This window comes from Lutra lutra, chromosome 4 (assembly GCF_902655055.1).
Source record: "Lutra lutra chromosome 4, mLutLut1.2, whole genome shotgun sequence".
NCBI lineage: Eukaryota > Metazoa > Chordata > Mammalia > Carnivora > Mustelidae > Lutra > Lutra lutra.
This window is the reverse complement of record NC_062281.1, coordinates 143939283-143953820: the sequence shown is the minus strand read 5'-3', so window position 1 is coordinate 143953820 and position 14538 is coordinate 143939283. Positions and strand designations below refer to the sequence as shown.

The 14538-nt window shown below is 42.2% G+C and overlaps 1 protein-coding gene across 1 annotated transcript in view; it reads right to left on the bottom strand.

Moving 5' to 3' along the window:
• JAK1 (Janus kinase 1) overlaps positions 1 to 9009 on the bottom strand; it is a 124653-nt gene extending 115644 nt beyond the window's left edge. Inside the window, exon 1 of the mRNA XM_047726295.1 lies at positions 8775 to 9009. The gene's annotated coding sequence lies outside the window, so the exon portion shown is untranslated. The remainder of the gene's footprint in view (positions 1 to 8774) is intronic.
• Between the last annotated feature and the right edge of the window lie 5529 nt (positions 9010 to 14538).

Here is a 14538-nt window from a genome sequence, read left to right as displayed (position 1 = left end):
GAGCAGCAAGTGAGGAGAGGATCCTTTTTTTTTTTTTTTTCATACAATGACTTAAGTCCCATCATGTCACTGCCCTGTTTTAAATCCTTCAATTTCCCCTTTTATATTATAAGGCTCAAAATAATATGGCTCACAAGGCCCTGCCTAATCAGGTTCCTGTCTGCCTCAGCAGCCTGAATCCTTATCCTCTGTTCCAGCTGCAGTGTTGGTTCCACCCCAGGTCCTTTGCACATGCTGTTTCCTTTGGAAAAAAAACCCTCCCCTTCCTTTCAAAAAATATATACCACAGAGACACCCCCCCCCCCCCCGCTTTGTACTGCTTTCAACCTCTATAAAAAACTAAGACATGTCTCCTGGTACTTAGCATAATTATAACAAATAGCTGTATAATTGTTGAATTATTGTGTTTTCCACTAGCAAGGAAGCTTCCTGAGGGCAGGAATCAGGTCTTCCTCTCACATAATACATGGTTTACAGGTAATTATTAAATAAAGGAATAAACATGAAAACCTAAAAGCATTTTTAATTTCAGCCAGTTTGTGCATCTCTAGTGGCCAACTTCCTAAATCCACATCAAGTGGGCTTACAACTTACATTCCGGCCAGTTGGTTTTCTCTGACCTCCCCCTCCCACTTCTAACCAACTTGAGTGAATGGTCATTCTAACCAAGTAAAATGATGGGATTCTTTGGGGATACCACCATATATCAAATGATTTTTCCAATTACACAACCAATATATGGTTATTAGGAGACCTACCTAGTTTTACAGAATGGCTTTAACTGAAAAAAACAAACAACAAACAACAAACAAAAAACAGCCAGAATATTAAATTTAGGCATTATGCATCTAACTTCTTAGATGTTAGATGAATTAGCCCTAAAATGAGTTTGCAGGTATACGGTAAAAGATCCATTGCATCTCTTTATTATATAAATCACATCTGTCTGCCTCCCTGTGTGAGATCTTGTTTAATAACAGAATTTTTTACTGGGAAAACATACATTTGACAGATTGTTTTCTCCTTATTTTTTTACTTTGCTTTTTCTCTCACCATAAATAAAAGATTTTAAATTCTACTAATTGAAAAAAAAAATGCTATGAATTACAGCCTTCCTACAGCTTGAGCAAATTAACAGTGCAAATAAGTCTGCAGACATAATTGTGCTTAATTGAATGAACTGTTGTCAGTTCTAATAGCTGGAGGCCCTTTAAATCACTATTAAAAACAAGAGTTGCATTAATTACAAATTGTTCTTAACTATTTCTACCTCATATATACATTCAAACTTGTCGGAATTACCCAATACACCTGAAAATGATAAACCTAAATTTATTTTTTAAATACCTACAGGTCAACCTATTCATCATTTGAGCTAGACTTCTCTTCCACAAATACAAAGTAGGTTGTTTTACTGTCTTTATCCTCCTCAAATGGGAAGATACAGCTAATTTCTTTGCCATCCAAGAACATGGAATGAAAAGATCAAGCTCTACTCCAACTATGTGGCAACTGTTCTTGAGAATACAAATACAACATTGAGAAGGAACTAAATGCCTATTTAAAATATGAATATGATTAGGAGAGGGGCGCCTGGGTGGCTCAGTGGGTTAAAGCCTCTGCCTTCGGCTCAGGTCATAATCCCAGGGTCCTGGAATCAAGCCCCCCCACCTCAGCAGGGAGCCTGCTTCCCTTCCTCTCTCTCTGCCTGCCTCTCTGCCTACTTGTGATCTCTGTCTGTCAAATAAATAAATAAAATCTTAAAAAAAAATAAATAATAAAATAAAATATGATTAGGAGGAAGGGCCAACTTTTTGTACCATTTATATTTTGGGTAAACTTTGCTTTTGGAAAGCACATATATGGAAATAGAAACTGATAAAACAGCATTCAGGAGAAACCGAATATATATTTCAGAGTTCCTTCAAACTCTTCTAATTGCTTAAACAGCAAAACTCCCTAACACATCATCTGACTTACAAGATTTTTAGTGTCACACAACTCTGAAGACACCATTTTAAAATGGGTATGCCTGTGTTTCTGCCACTTCCTAAGTAAACTCAATCAGTGAGAGCAACACAGAACCTTTATATTGACTTTCCCAGAAAGTCTAATACATTCCTACTGAATTATATACCTTGCGTGACCTTTTAAGTTAAACTAAAGGCAGCTTTGTTTCTCATTTTTCCTTAAAAATACAGCAGAACCTAATGTATCACCTTTAGTGCTGTCTACATAATAAACTCTAGATTTGAGAAACTGCCTACTTTAAGTGCCTAAACTTTTTTGATTTAACCATTTCTAATTGAAGTCTTTCTTAATACAGACTGTTTCAGCTACTGTTTTGTATTTAATAGGTCCCCCTTCCCTACCATCTTAAAGCATCCTGAATACAATCTGAGCTCTTTGCTTTCAGCCCGAAGTATATTCACCAATAAAAAATAAATAAAAATTAAAAAATAAAGCTAACACATGTTTAGCTTACGCCATGCGCCTGGCACCATTCCAAAATCTTCAGGCATAGTCACTCAATCCTCAAAACAATCTTACAGGTAGGAAACCTCTTTACTTCCATTTTATTGATAAGGAAACAAGCTTAAGTTGCCCACATTATCACTGCTAGGATCAAAACAAGCAGACTGGCTCCTGAGCCACCAAAAACACAGATTACAAAAAACAAGGCGAAAACACAGTAACTCCATTTTCCATCTCGAGGTGTGGTAAATTGAGACTGATTTAGCCTTTCCCAGCTGGGTTCAAGTTATTCCTAAGTAACTCTTTCCCTGAAGAGTTAAAGCACCTCTCGTGAGCAAAGATTCCTCACTGGCTTCTCATTCTGAAGAAAACCTCTTCTTTGAGCTTGTCCTATTGCAATCGTGACAGCAGCTTCTGACTCCATCCTCGCCCACCACTTGCGTACCTCCCCAAAGCCCAACCACCAGAGTTGCCCTGTTCTGCTAGAGACCAATCTATCCTGCCCTTTGCAGTGTATGCTCCACAGCCCAGCCTCTTCTTAATGGCTTGGTCATCATTAGCAACACCAATTACCATCCTGTGTTGTGACGGTAACTAGGGTATTTACAATGGCATTTGCCCCTCCACTAAATGGCATCACCCAGACTGTTTCACTTTTTGAGTTATGGTTCTGCTTTTCATTCTGCTTCTCACTCACTTCCAAGATAAAAATTAACACTGCCTGTCTCAGAGAATGTACCTTCTTGGAGTCATCCTCTTAATAACTCCTGTCTCTTACGTTTGTAGTTAATCTCCCACTGACTTGAACACCAGTTAAATAGGCTGTCAAGAAACTCTTTATAAATTACAAGCAAATCAAAGTAGGTTTTTCTCTACTATCGGGAAAGCACATATGGATTCCATGACGTCTCTTGTGGCTCAAAACATTTCCTGCCTCCTAGCAGTCTTCTGGAGAGTTGATTAGGGGTGGATAAGTAAGAAATATTTTCTGTGACAGGGAGGAAAAGGTAATATTGGATTGAAGCGGATCCTTTCAGCGTTTCACAGTTGTTTCATTTGCTAATGTTATATGCTTGAGCTCAAGAATTACGAATCTCTCCCCATTCATTCAACACAGACCACTGCCCCTGACCTCACACTGCTCAAAGACTTGAGGACAGCCTCAGTCTTCACAATCTGGCCCCATCCTACATGTCCAGCCTCACCTCCTTCTGCTGCCTCCCCCTATTCTGCTCTAATCACAGTGGCTGCCTCCAAGTTTGTCACCCACACCACATACCTGGCCGCCTCTGCATGTTCCATCTCTGCCTAGATTCCCTTCCCATCCCTAGACAAGAGGAGAACTACTCACTCCTCAAGGCCCAACTCTAGTGAAACCTCTTCAAAAAAGCAGTGGCCAGGGCTTCAAGCTAGGTTTAGCTTTCCTCAGGGGTCCAAGCACTCTTAATTCCAACCTCTATTACAGCATCGCCCACATTGTGTGACAGTTATATACAACAGGCTTATTTCCATATAAACTGTCTTATTCATCTACCAGAAATCAGTAGGTACTGCAGAGATGTTTGCTTATACAGAGCTAATTAATCTGTAACATAAAAAAAAAAAAAAAAAAAACGGAGGAAAGGTGTGCCATGAAGGTTCCTAGGAAACATTCTACATTCCCAAAGTAGGACTTACTTTTTTGTATGTGTAAAATCTACAACTGAGAAACCCTGAATGAACAGCTTCAAGGTTCTTCCACTAGACTGTAAACTCTACAAAGACAAGGATTTTTACATGTTTTGTTCAGTTTATTCACACCCTGAGATTCATAGCAGGGGCTCAACAAGTATTTACGGAATGAATAAAGGAATGAACAAAGTGTTGAGTGAATATTACTGTAAAGTAAACTGGGTTACCACAGATTAAAAATATCCTAACAAAGACCAGCTCTGTCTTTTGGCTAGAGTAGACTTAAAGAAATTTTCATTTTTCCTCTAAAGCAGGTCTTGCCTAGGGACTGGGCAATTTATTCACAGAGCACCAAGGAAAAATTTGAGCCCACTGCCAGCTGCTAAGAATCAAAGATCATAAAACCTCAGAAGTAAATATATCATGGAAACGAACTTAATGTTTTATGCTTTCTTGTTGCCAAAAAAACTGGTGCACTTCAGAAGGAAGAATACTCACAGGAGGTAGTTTCCTGCCCCTGAAACCCGGTCACTTCAACATGGCAGCTGTTTAAAACTCCATGTTACCACCGGGTTCTCAAGACAGGAAGCAACAGTGGCACACCTAGCCGAGTACAGGGGAGAACAAGAAGCAGAAAGGAAACAACATGCCGAATGAGAACACGGCTTGGAGGTTAGCCCACAGAGTACAAAAACAGTGAACAAATTTCTCTCATGTCTCCCATAATGTAGTTTACCTGTCCATGGTAATTATGAAAAAAAAACAGAAAATGAAGGGCATAGAAACGGATAGTACCTTCTCTGGTCACCAGCTGCTCCCCCTTTTTCCATCATTAGTTCTTCTTCCAATTTTAAGGACTCTTACAGAAAAGAAAATTGTAAGTCTTTAAATGGGAAAGGGAGTAAACCATGGATGACTTTTCTCCCTTACTTTCCTCAATTTCCTGAATTTACCAGGAGTGTTCCCTCCTGTTATGCTAAGAAAACTATTCTTACGTTCAAAAAACCTGCAGAGCTGAAAAGTTTATGTTCTAATAAGAAAACTATATTAAGTCCTTTACCCAAAAAAAATTAATAACAAAGAAATCAGTAACACCAAACCATCCAATCTTTTCACTCAATAACCTTAACCTCTTTACTCCTCAACTACTGGTATATCTAACAATTTATTTAAAATATGTTTCCAGGGGCGCCTGGGTGGCTCAGTGGGTTAAGCCGCTGCCTTCGGCTCAGGTCATGACCTCAGGGTCCTGGGATCGAGTCCCACATCGGGCTCTCTGCTCAGCAGGGAGCTTGCTTCCCTCTCTCTCTCTCTCTCTGCCTGCCTCTCCATCTACTTGTGATCTCTCTCTGTCAAATAAATAAATAAAATCTTAAAAAAAAAATAAAAATAAAAAAAATAAAATATGTTTCCATAACAATTGTAATTTGTGTGGCACGTCAGTTACCATGTGTTATTTACCTGATTTTCCCCAACAACTTTCTGAAATGGTGAATACTCTGATTTCCATTCTACAGATGAGGAAAACTGGGAACCGAAGGAAAGCTATTTACTATGACAGATCCCCATATCTTCTTGTTCCCCACCTGGCATTCCAAAACAGAATTTTTCAACCCCAGTGCTACTGACTTTTGAGCCAGGCTATTCTTTGTTGTATGGGGCTGCCCCATGCATCCTAGGATGTCTAGCAATATCCTTGGCCTCTACCCACTGGATGCCAGGAACACTGCCTCCTCCCACCCCACTCCACCCCCTAAGTTATAATAACCAAAAATGTCTCCAGAAACTGCAAATATCTCTTTGAGCACAAAATCATACCCAGTTGAGAAATACTGGTCTAAAAGAATCCAAGAGCAAAAATAATGAATACTGTTATGCTGAAAAAAATAAAAAAAAAAAAAATTAATAAATAAAAGAATCCAAGAGGTTCTTTTTGGCATCTCTATTCTATGACAAGGCTCCATATACCACCGAGCCACAAGAAATCACAAAGCATCAGATGTTGCTTGTTCAGGGACACTGAGTCAATTAATCAATTCCCCATTCACTTGAAACAATTTTTCAAAATGTGGAAATGAACAAGAAAAATTTCCTTGTACAAATATTCACATCTCAGAGGATATATTTTCTAAAGGCATATTATCTCATTAGAATATAATAAGGAAATACATAAGGAAAATATATAAAATATGTGTGTATGTAGGGAAAAAAACACTTATCAGAGGAGTTAGAAAACACAGATCTTGGTCTTTTCTAATAGTAATAGATCAGGGTTCCTCCTATAAAAGTGAATATAAACCTACACGTTCTCAATACTTGCTTCAGCTGGGTTTCTGTCCTAATATATGCATGACCTAAAGCTATTCAGAAGAAACTGAATGATAACTTTGAAACATCACTACAATTTGTGGCCTGCAGTTGAAACCACTAGTGTTTGTGAACCCAGAATCTAAACTGGCAGACCTAACAATCTTGACTTAAAAGCACTCAGTTTAAGTTTCTTCATGCCATTTAATCCGAGTCTCTGTTCCTGCAAAAGCAACTCTACCCTCAAGATTCTTTATTTTTACAGCTTTTAAACAAACGCCTGAGTTGCAAAAATTCTGCAGCCTAATTCACCTTAATACCTTAATCTGTAAAGGGTGGATACCAAAAGACTAGAAAGATAATCAAAGTACAGCATTAACCAAACTGATACAAGACTGCTTAAATTATAGCAAATTGAAATGTAGTTATATAAATTATATTTTGGGAAAAGTCTGAATTATTTTTATCTATATATGTATAATTTATTTACCCTCTATCATTTCCCAACGGTTGTAATTAGTATATAGTGGAACTGGGAATCAGTGTGGAGTGTGTCATCTCACACTGCAATCCTCAGATTTAAAAATAATTTTTGCAGCTATTTAGAGAAATTAAGATACAGTAAAAGAGCTTAGTTAATATGATATATAGAATTAAGAAGAGGTTGTGATTATTCCTATTCATAAATGTCCACAATCTCTCAGTATGATTACTTATGCCTTTAAACATGATCTGGACCTATATACATAGACATTTTTCTCCATAATACACAGTATGCTGTACCCCAAATGTCTAGTACCATCATGGTCTCCATTAACCTTCACCACAAAGTACAAAAGAACACACTGATCCTTCAGTAAGGACTCCCTGGTCTTAAAAAATACCAGAGTCACCAAAAACAAAAGCGAGAAACAGCACAAAATGGGGTTTTGGAAAGGGAGGAAAAAACATTTAATCAATGTAAAATGCTAATCTTAAAAAAAAATTTTGCACTGTGTATATGCCCATGATTTGAATCCTTTTCTTAAAAATTTGCCAACAAAGACTCCATGATCACATCTAATTGTCTGCATTCTACTCATCACTTAACTATATAAGGTTTTTAATGTGTTTCTCCTAAAAGCAATGACAATTACACACCGCTGTGAACTACTGCCATGAGAGAAAAACCTATGGCTCGTAAAAAGAAAAAAGGGGAAAAAAAGTTAATAGCATATATTCAACGCGGGCAGAAGACAGACCGCTCACAGCTACGTATTAGAAAAAGTGGCAGGGTCCTCTTCCCAACGGACACACAAGAATTCATAGAAAATACACAGTTTTTTGAAAAAAATGAGAACACCTGCAATAATCACACCTTTTATCTAGTCTCCCTAAAAAAGTTCCTTGGTAAAGAGACATCCAAGGAGCCCATATCCCTGGAACCTTGGGGTGTGACTTGAGAGGGGTGTTTACTAGCCCGGCTAAAGCGACGTCTCCCTTTGAAGCTTGGCGACCACTCGTGGAATGGGTGAGGAGTAAGACAGCAGGCCAGAGAGCAGCCCCAGTTTCAGTTAATCAGTCCCACTACAGTAGAATTCGCGCTTCCCCGGGGCTCTCTCTCACTGTTCCTCTTCCCTGGCCCTCTTCGCTCAGGACCGCGTCCTCTCTAGCCCATCTCGCTGGCTGCCTAGGGCCAGGGTCCCAAAAGAACGTAAAAGGGGAGGGGGCGTTTCCTGATTCCACAGAAGACACTTTTCTAGCCCTAAACATGGCCCCAAAGCCCAGAAACTTTCCCTGGCTGGGATGGCAAAGGAGGAAAACGACGACGACCCTCGGCCTCCGTACGGAGGCCAGAAAACCTCCTCCCGCCCCCCACTCCCCCGCCCCACGACAGTTCTGCCAGAGAGCTGGCGGTCAAGTTCTCGGTGCAAGGGCGAGGGACGTCAGACCTCAAGCCCGCGCCTGTATCGCTGGGTGGTATAAACAGGATGTCAGCGCGTTCCAGGCTTGTTTATGAAAACTTGGTGTGTGCTCTGGGGGAGGGGGCGGCGAGCCTTAACCTCCCCCCCCCCTTCCCGGCCTGGGGCCCCCGCCCCCCAACCTCCCAGCCACCCGCCGGCTCAGCTCGGCTGGAAATCCCCCGCTCCCCGCCCGCACCCACACGCCCCAGACCTCCCAGGCCCCGGGTCCAGCTCCGCGCTTGCTGAGTGGCCGGGGGTGCGTGGCTCGCCGAGGGCAGAGAGCGGCGGCCGCGTCGCCCGCCAGCGCCGGCTCTGCGCCCCTCGCCCGGCCGTCCGCAGCCGCCACAGGGTTCTCCACCTCCCCTCCGCGACACTCACCACTTCCGTGTGCGCCTAGGCTGGGGTGGGGGAGTGCTCCGGGTCACGGCGCAGGTCCCACTGCCTACTCGCCCAGCAGCCAGCCCCGCAGGGCCCTGGCGTGCGCGCGCCAGGGGGCTGAGGAGGGGGCGCGGGAGCCGCCACCAGGGCTGCGGCGCAGGCCCGCGCTCTCTGCGGCTGCTAGCTACTCCGCCGCCGCCGCGGCCTGCGCTCCGCGACGTTCCCGCCCCGCCCCGCCGCTGCCTCCGCCCCGCCCCGCCCCGCCCCGCCGCTGCTTCCGCCCCGCCCCGCCGCTGCCTCCGCCCCGCCCCGCCCCGCCCCGCCGCTGCCTCCACCTCCCAGGTCAAAGCGGGCTCCGCCTCCTCGTAACGTCACGAGCGACAGCCCAGGAAAGAGTGGGCGGAGGCCGCAAGGTAGGCGTAGGCTCCGCGGCGCAAGTGGTCCCTGCGCCTCCAGTCTTCTCGCCCGGTCCCCATCTAGTTTCGCTCATGCCCCCATTCTTCATTCGCTGCTTAACCGCGCCTTCTGGAGACACCAGTCTAGGAACGAGAGTTGTGCCAAGGCAGACAGTAAAATTGTCAGGTTTTGGCTACAGGTTTATCCTTCCTAAGTTTGGGGTGCGATGCCCTTATCACAGTCGTCTGCCCGTTGTCAGGATAGAGTAAGAGGTGAGCTGTGTGGCACTTGACTACCAGCAACTTCAAAGCAAATAAATCTTATCTGAAAAAGACAAGTTACTGCAGATCCAACGCATTCCGTAAAGAGCTCTTTTAAATTTAAAAAAAAAAAAAAAAAAAAAACTTAGCTAACATTTGTTGATACCTAATGAATTAGGCGCTTTTCTTTTTTTTTTTTTTACTAATAATCTCTCATAGTAGATATTATCCGCATTTTATCCATGAGAAAACAAATTGAGTCTTACGTATCTTCAAGTCACACTGCAGCCAGGACTCCTATCCTTGTAGAAAGTCTACAGCCAAATCCTGACAATTTTACTTCCAAGGTATCTCCAGTCCTTTTGTTTCTCTATTTCAACAACATGATTCAAGCTCCCCTCATCTCTCACCTGAAGGACCACAAGCACCTCTCAAATCCAGGCTCTGCATCACTCCAGTGTCTAACTGATTTTTCACAGTGAGCTTTTAAAAGTTCGAATCTGTTCTGCTCTTGAGCTTGAAACACTCCAGTGCCTTCCCCTTGAAAATCCTTCTGGGCATGGTCAGGCTTCTACAGCTCAGGTCACTGTGGACTGAGGCTGTACCACCGGCCCTGATTTCATTAATCCTACTGGAGGGCTTGCGGTAACTTGGAGTAGGTTCCTGCTACTTAACCTGATACTAAGCAAGAAGCGCTGGTGTGGTACCTGGTGAGAAGAGAGCATTTGATTCTAGAGTTCTGGAATTTAGGTCTGGCTACCACCATTAGCCACCTGAGATACCCTAAACAATTTACAGCTTACTCTTAAAAGTTGAAGGACAGTCTAAGAGATCTCCAAAGAGAAAGCCTTCTGGAAGGATGTAGAAGAATTCAGAGAAGACGGAAGAATCAAGCAGGGAGGGTCGTGGCCCAGTTGCCTCCACTCATGGGTGTTTGCGTGCATGTGCTGCCTCACCTGCCACTCAGGGCTCTTCCATCATATTCTTCACCTGTTAAATTGGGATATCTTCCTTTTGGGGACTATGCTGAAGGCAAACAAAGATAATGCAGGCCTGGCACACGTGGTGGGCTTGGTAAATGATCTTTATTGATCTGAGCCTTGAAGAACAAATTGGGAGTGGATGAATAGACACGGAAATATGAAAGAGCCACATTTCAGGGAAGGCAAAGAATAAAGATCAAGGAAAGCCAGGACAGCAGCAATGACCCCTATTGTACCCAAGAATGAATCTGACTGCTATATAAATGGGAAAAGGACAGAGGGCCTTGGTTGAGTGTATTTCCCTATACTGGGCATTGCACTAAGAGCTGAAGATTCTGGGAAAAGAGACCCAGTTCCTGATCTCTGATGCTCACATTGGAGTGGAATAACAGGTGAGTGTTCAGTGTGATTCATGCTCTGCTAAAACTGGTCATAGAGGAGAATTACCCAACCTACCCTTGACAAATCAGGAAGAAAAGAAACTACAAGCAGCAGATAAATCACAGGAGCCCAGGCGGGGATCATGGCATATTTATTTACATAGTAACACACACATGAGATATGGCTGAGGAAAAGATGAGAGTTATGCACAAACCTTATCTGAAAGACACCATTTGTTCGTGAGGTATTTAAGCAGGTTTTAATTTTACAAGAATGGTCCTAGGGCAGAGTTTCTCAGCCTCAGTACTATTGACATTTGGGGCCAGAAAATTCTTTGTTGTGGGATGCTTACTGTGTATTGCAGGAATTCTAGCAGCATCTCTCTCCTCTAACCACTAGATGCCAGTAGCAATCCCCATCGCTTCTCCTCCACGCCCCTCAGCCCCCCACCCACCTCCTGGCCCAGTTATGACAATCAAAAATGTCCTCAGACATTGCCAAATGTTCCCTGGGGGACAGAAACCACCCCTGTTGAGAACCACTAATGTAAAAATAAGGTGGACGACGGATTGGAAGACAAGATTAATGTCCATAGCATTGTAGAGCTGGAGGCTACAAGCGATAACATCAATATTTAAAGCAGTGGACTAGGGAGGGATAAACATGAAAGTGTCCAAAGCCTGAAGAGGTAGAATAAACTGCGTGGTAACTCATTTAGATGTGGGAGCTGAGGCAGAAGGAAGAGCCTCACGTGACCAAAATTGTTCAAATTAGTTGACAAGTCGACTAAGAACAACACCAACTAAATTGGATAAGGAATTCAATTTTGTTTGAGAATAGAAAAAAATTGGAAAGTCACCCTAAAAGGAACATACGAGAGAGAGAGAGACAGTAGAAAAGGAGAACTACCCATATTTCCTTCTGATATGTAACGTATACTGTAAAACCTGCAAGCCTTGGGGCACCAGGGTGGCTCAGTGAGTTAAAGCCTCTGCCTTCAGCTCAGGTCATGATCCTAGCATCCTGGGATGGAGCCGCATCCAGATCTCTGCTCTGTGGGGAGCCTGCTTCCCCTCCTCTCTCTGCCTGTCTCTCTGCCTACTTGTGATCTCTGCCTGTCAAATAAATAAATAAAATCTTAAAAAAAAAAAAAAAAAAGACCTGCAAGCCTACTACAACTATTCATCTAAATTGAACTAAACTGGGGTGCCTGGGTGGCTCAGTGGGTTAAGCCTCTGCCTGTGGCTCAGGTCATGATCCCAGGGTCCTGGATTGAGCCCCGCGTCAGGCTCTTTGCTCAGCAGGGAGCCTGCTTTCCCTCCTCTCTTTGCCTGCCTCTCTGCCTACTTGTGATCTCTGTCTGTCAAATAAATAAATAAAATCTTTTAAATAAATAAATAAATAAATTGAACTAAACTAAATGCAATGAAGCAGAAAGCTCTTATCAGGGAAATTCTCAAAAAACAACCCCATCCAACCGGCAATCATACACATGGGTTTCCCACGTAAATCTTCATCAAAAAAGTGTTTGCTCACCAGTCTGCTTCTCTGGAAAAGATTAGATTACAATGGGGAAATAAATTCAAACAGTAAGGTTTGCCTCAAAAAGTTGAACTGAACAAAACTAAAATACCTTGTACAGATCATGAAGTTCAATTACAAGGACTTGGAAACTAGAGAAGAGAGATAAAAATCACTGTAATTTTGCAATCCTAATATATAGTTTATCATATTATATATTTTCTTCCAGTTTTTTTTACTAGGTATATATTTTTTAAATTTAATTTATTTATTTGACAGACAGAGATCACAAGTAGGCAGAGAGGCAGGCAGAGAGAGAGGGGGAAGCAGGCTCCCTGCTGAGCAGAGAGCCCAATGTGGGGCTAGATCCCAAAACCCCCGAGATTATGACCTGAGCCGAAGGCAGAGGCTTTAACCCACTGAGCCACCCAGGTGCCCCACTAGGTATATTTTTAATTTAAGTATAATCATGGTGTGCACGTAATTTTATAAGTTGTTCCTTAGATTTATTTTAATTTATGAGCATTTTCCATGGTACTACAAAAGTCTTTATAACTAATAAATTTCTTCATGCAAACAAATAATAATTAAATATATACTATTTAGACAATTTCTTAGGAGAGACTTACAGAAATGGAATTATTGAGTAAAATGCACTGCATATTTTTAGAGTCCTGATTCATAGATACATATTGGCAAGTCAGTTTCCAGAAATTTTCCAAAAATTTTTACTACCCTGAAAAATGCACACATTGTAGGGTTCTGCAACAATGAACATTATTATTATTTTTTTAAGAGTGAGTGAGAGAGAGAGAGAGCACATGAGAGCGGGGCAGAGGGAGAGGGAGCCTGTCTCAGGATTCACTCCCAGAACCTCAGGATCATGACCTGAGTCAAAGGCAGACACTTAGCCAACTGAGCCACCCAGGTGCCCCAAATGATATCATTTTAAAATGATTCACATATTTGGGGCACCTGACTGGCTCAGTTGGTAAAGCATGCAACTCTTGATCTTGGGGTTGTGAGTTAGAACCCCACATTGGGTGTAGAGGCTACTTAAAATAAAATTTAAAGGGGCGCCTGGAATTAAAGCATCTGCCTTCAGCTCAGGTCATGATCTCAGGTATGGGGCAGCGAGGAACCTGCTTCTCCCTCTCCTCCTCGCTCGTGCTCTCTCTCTCTCTCTCTCAAATAAATAGATAAATAAATAAAATCTTTAAAAAAATTTTTTCCAGGGTGCCTGGGTGGCTCAGTGGGTTAAGCCTCTGCCTTCGGCTCAGGTCATGATCTCAGGGTCCTGGGATGGAGCCCCACATCGGGTTCTCTGCCCCGCGGGGAGCCTGCTTCCTCCTCTATGCCTGCCTCTCTGCCTACTTGTGATCTCTGTCTATCAAATACATAAATAAAATCTTTTAAAAAAATTTTTTTTCCATTTTCTTATAGTCAAGTATTTTGGCTGCTGTGGGTTTTTGTTTGTTTATTTGCATTGTGGTTTCCTCTGCAACTCTTCAGGAAGTCATCCTCTCTCCTTAGGTTAGACAAATGAATACAACGAATATTTGTTGAGTACCAAATTATGTGCCAGGCACTATTCTGCACTGTAAATACAGCAGTGAAACAAGACAGGGGAGGTTCCTAGTTGGAGAGGATAGCTGAAAACAAGAAAATGAGACAATAATTAGAATAATGTCCTATGGTGATATATGCTAAGGGGTGGGGAGGGGGGAAGATTTAAGAGAATAGGAAGGATGACACAAATGTTTGTTTTACATTACTCTGGGTTTTATACAGATCAATGCTTTAAATATCCGATATTTAAACCATCTGAATTTTCAACTGTTGCTCCAAGGTGTCTGAAATGCTATTTGTTTTAAATCAAGACTGTCATTTATATTGAAAATGTAGTATTCAATAAATGTTCTTTATTTAACAATCCCTTTCCCTTATCCCACCCTCCAAAGAAAAAGGAAAAGTAATATAAAATGTTAGGTCTTTCACCTCTAAATTAAATTTAGACAGTAACTGAACAGATACATATGTGGTCTCTAATCCGTTGAATTAGCCTCCTTCACTTCTAGGTTATATGATAATTGTGCGCTTATCTTAATAAGAAACAGGTCAATGGCTTTCCAAAGTGCAGTCTCTTACTGTATGCCCACCAGTGATGTATAAAATTTTCGTGGCCCCATAGCTTCACCATACTTATATTACCAGTCTTTTTGT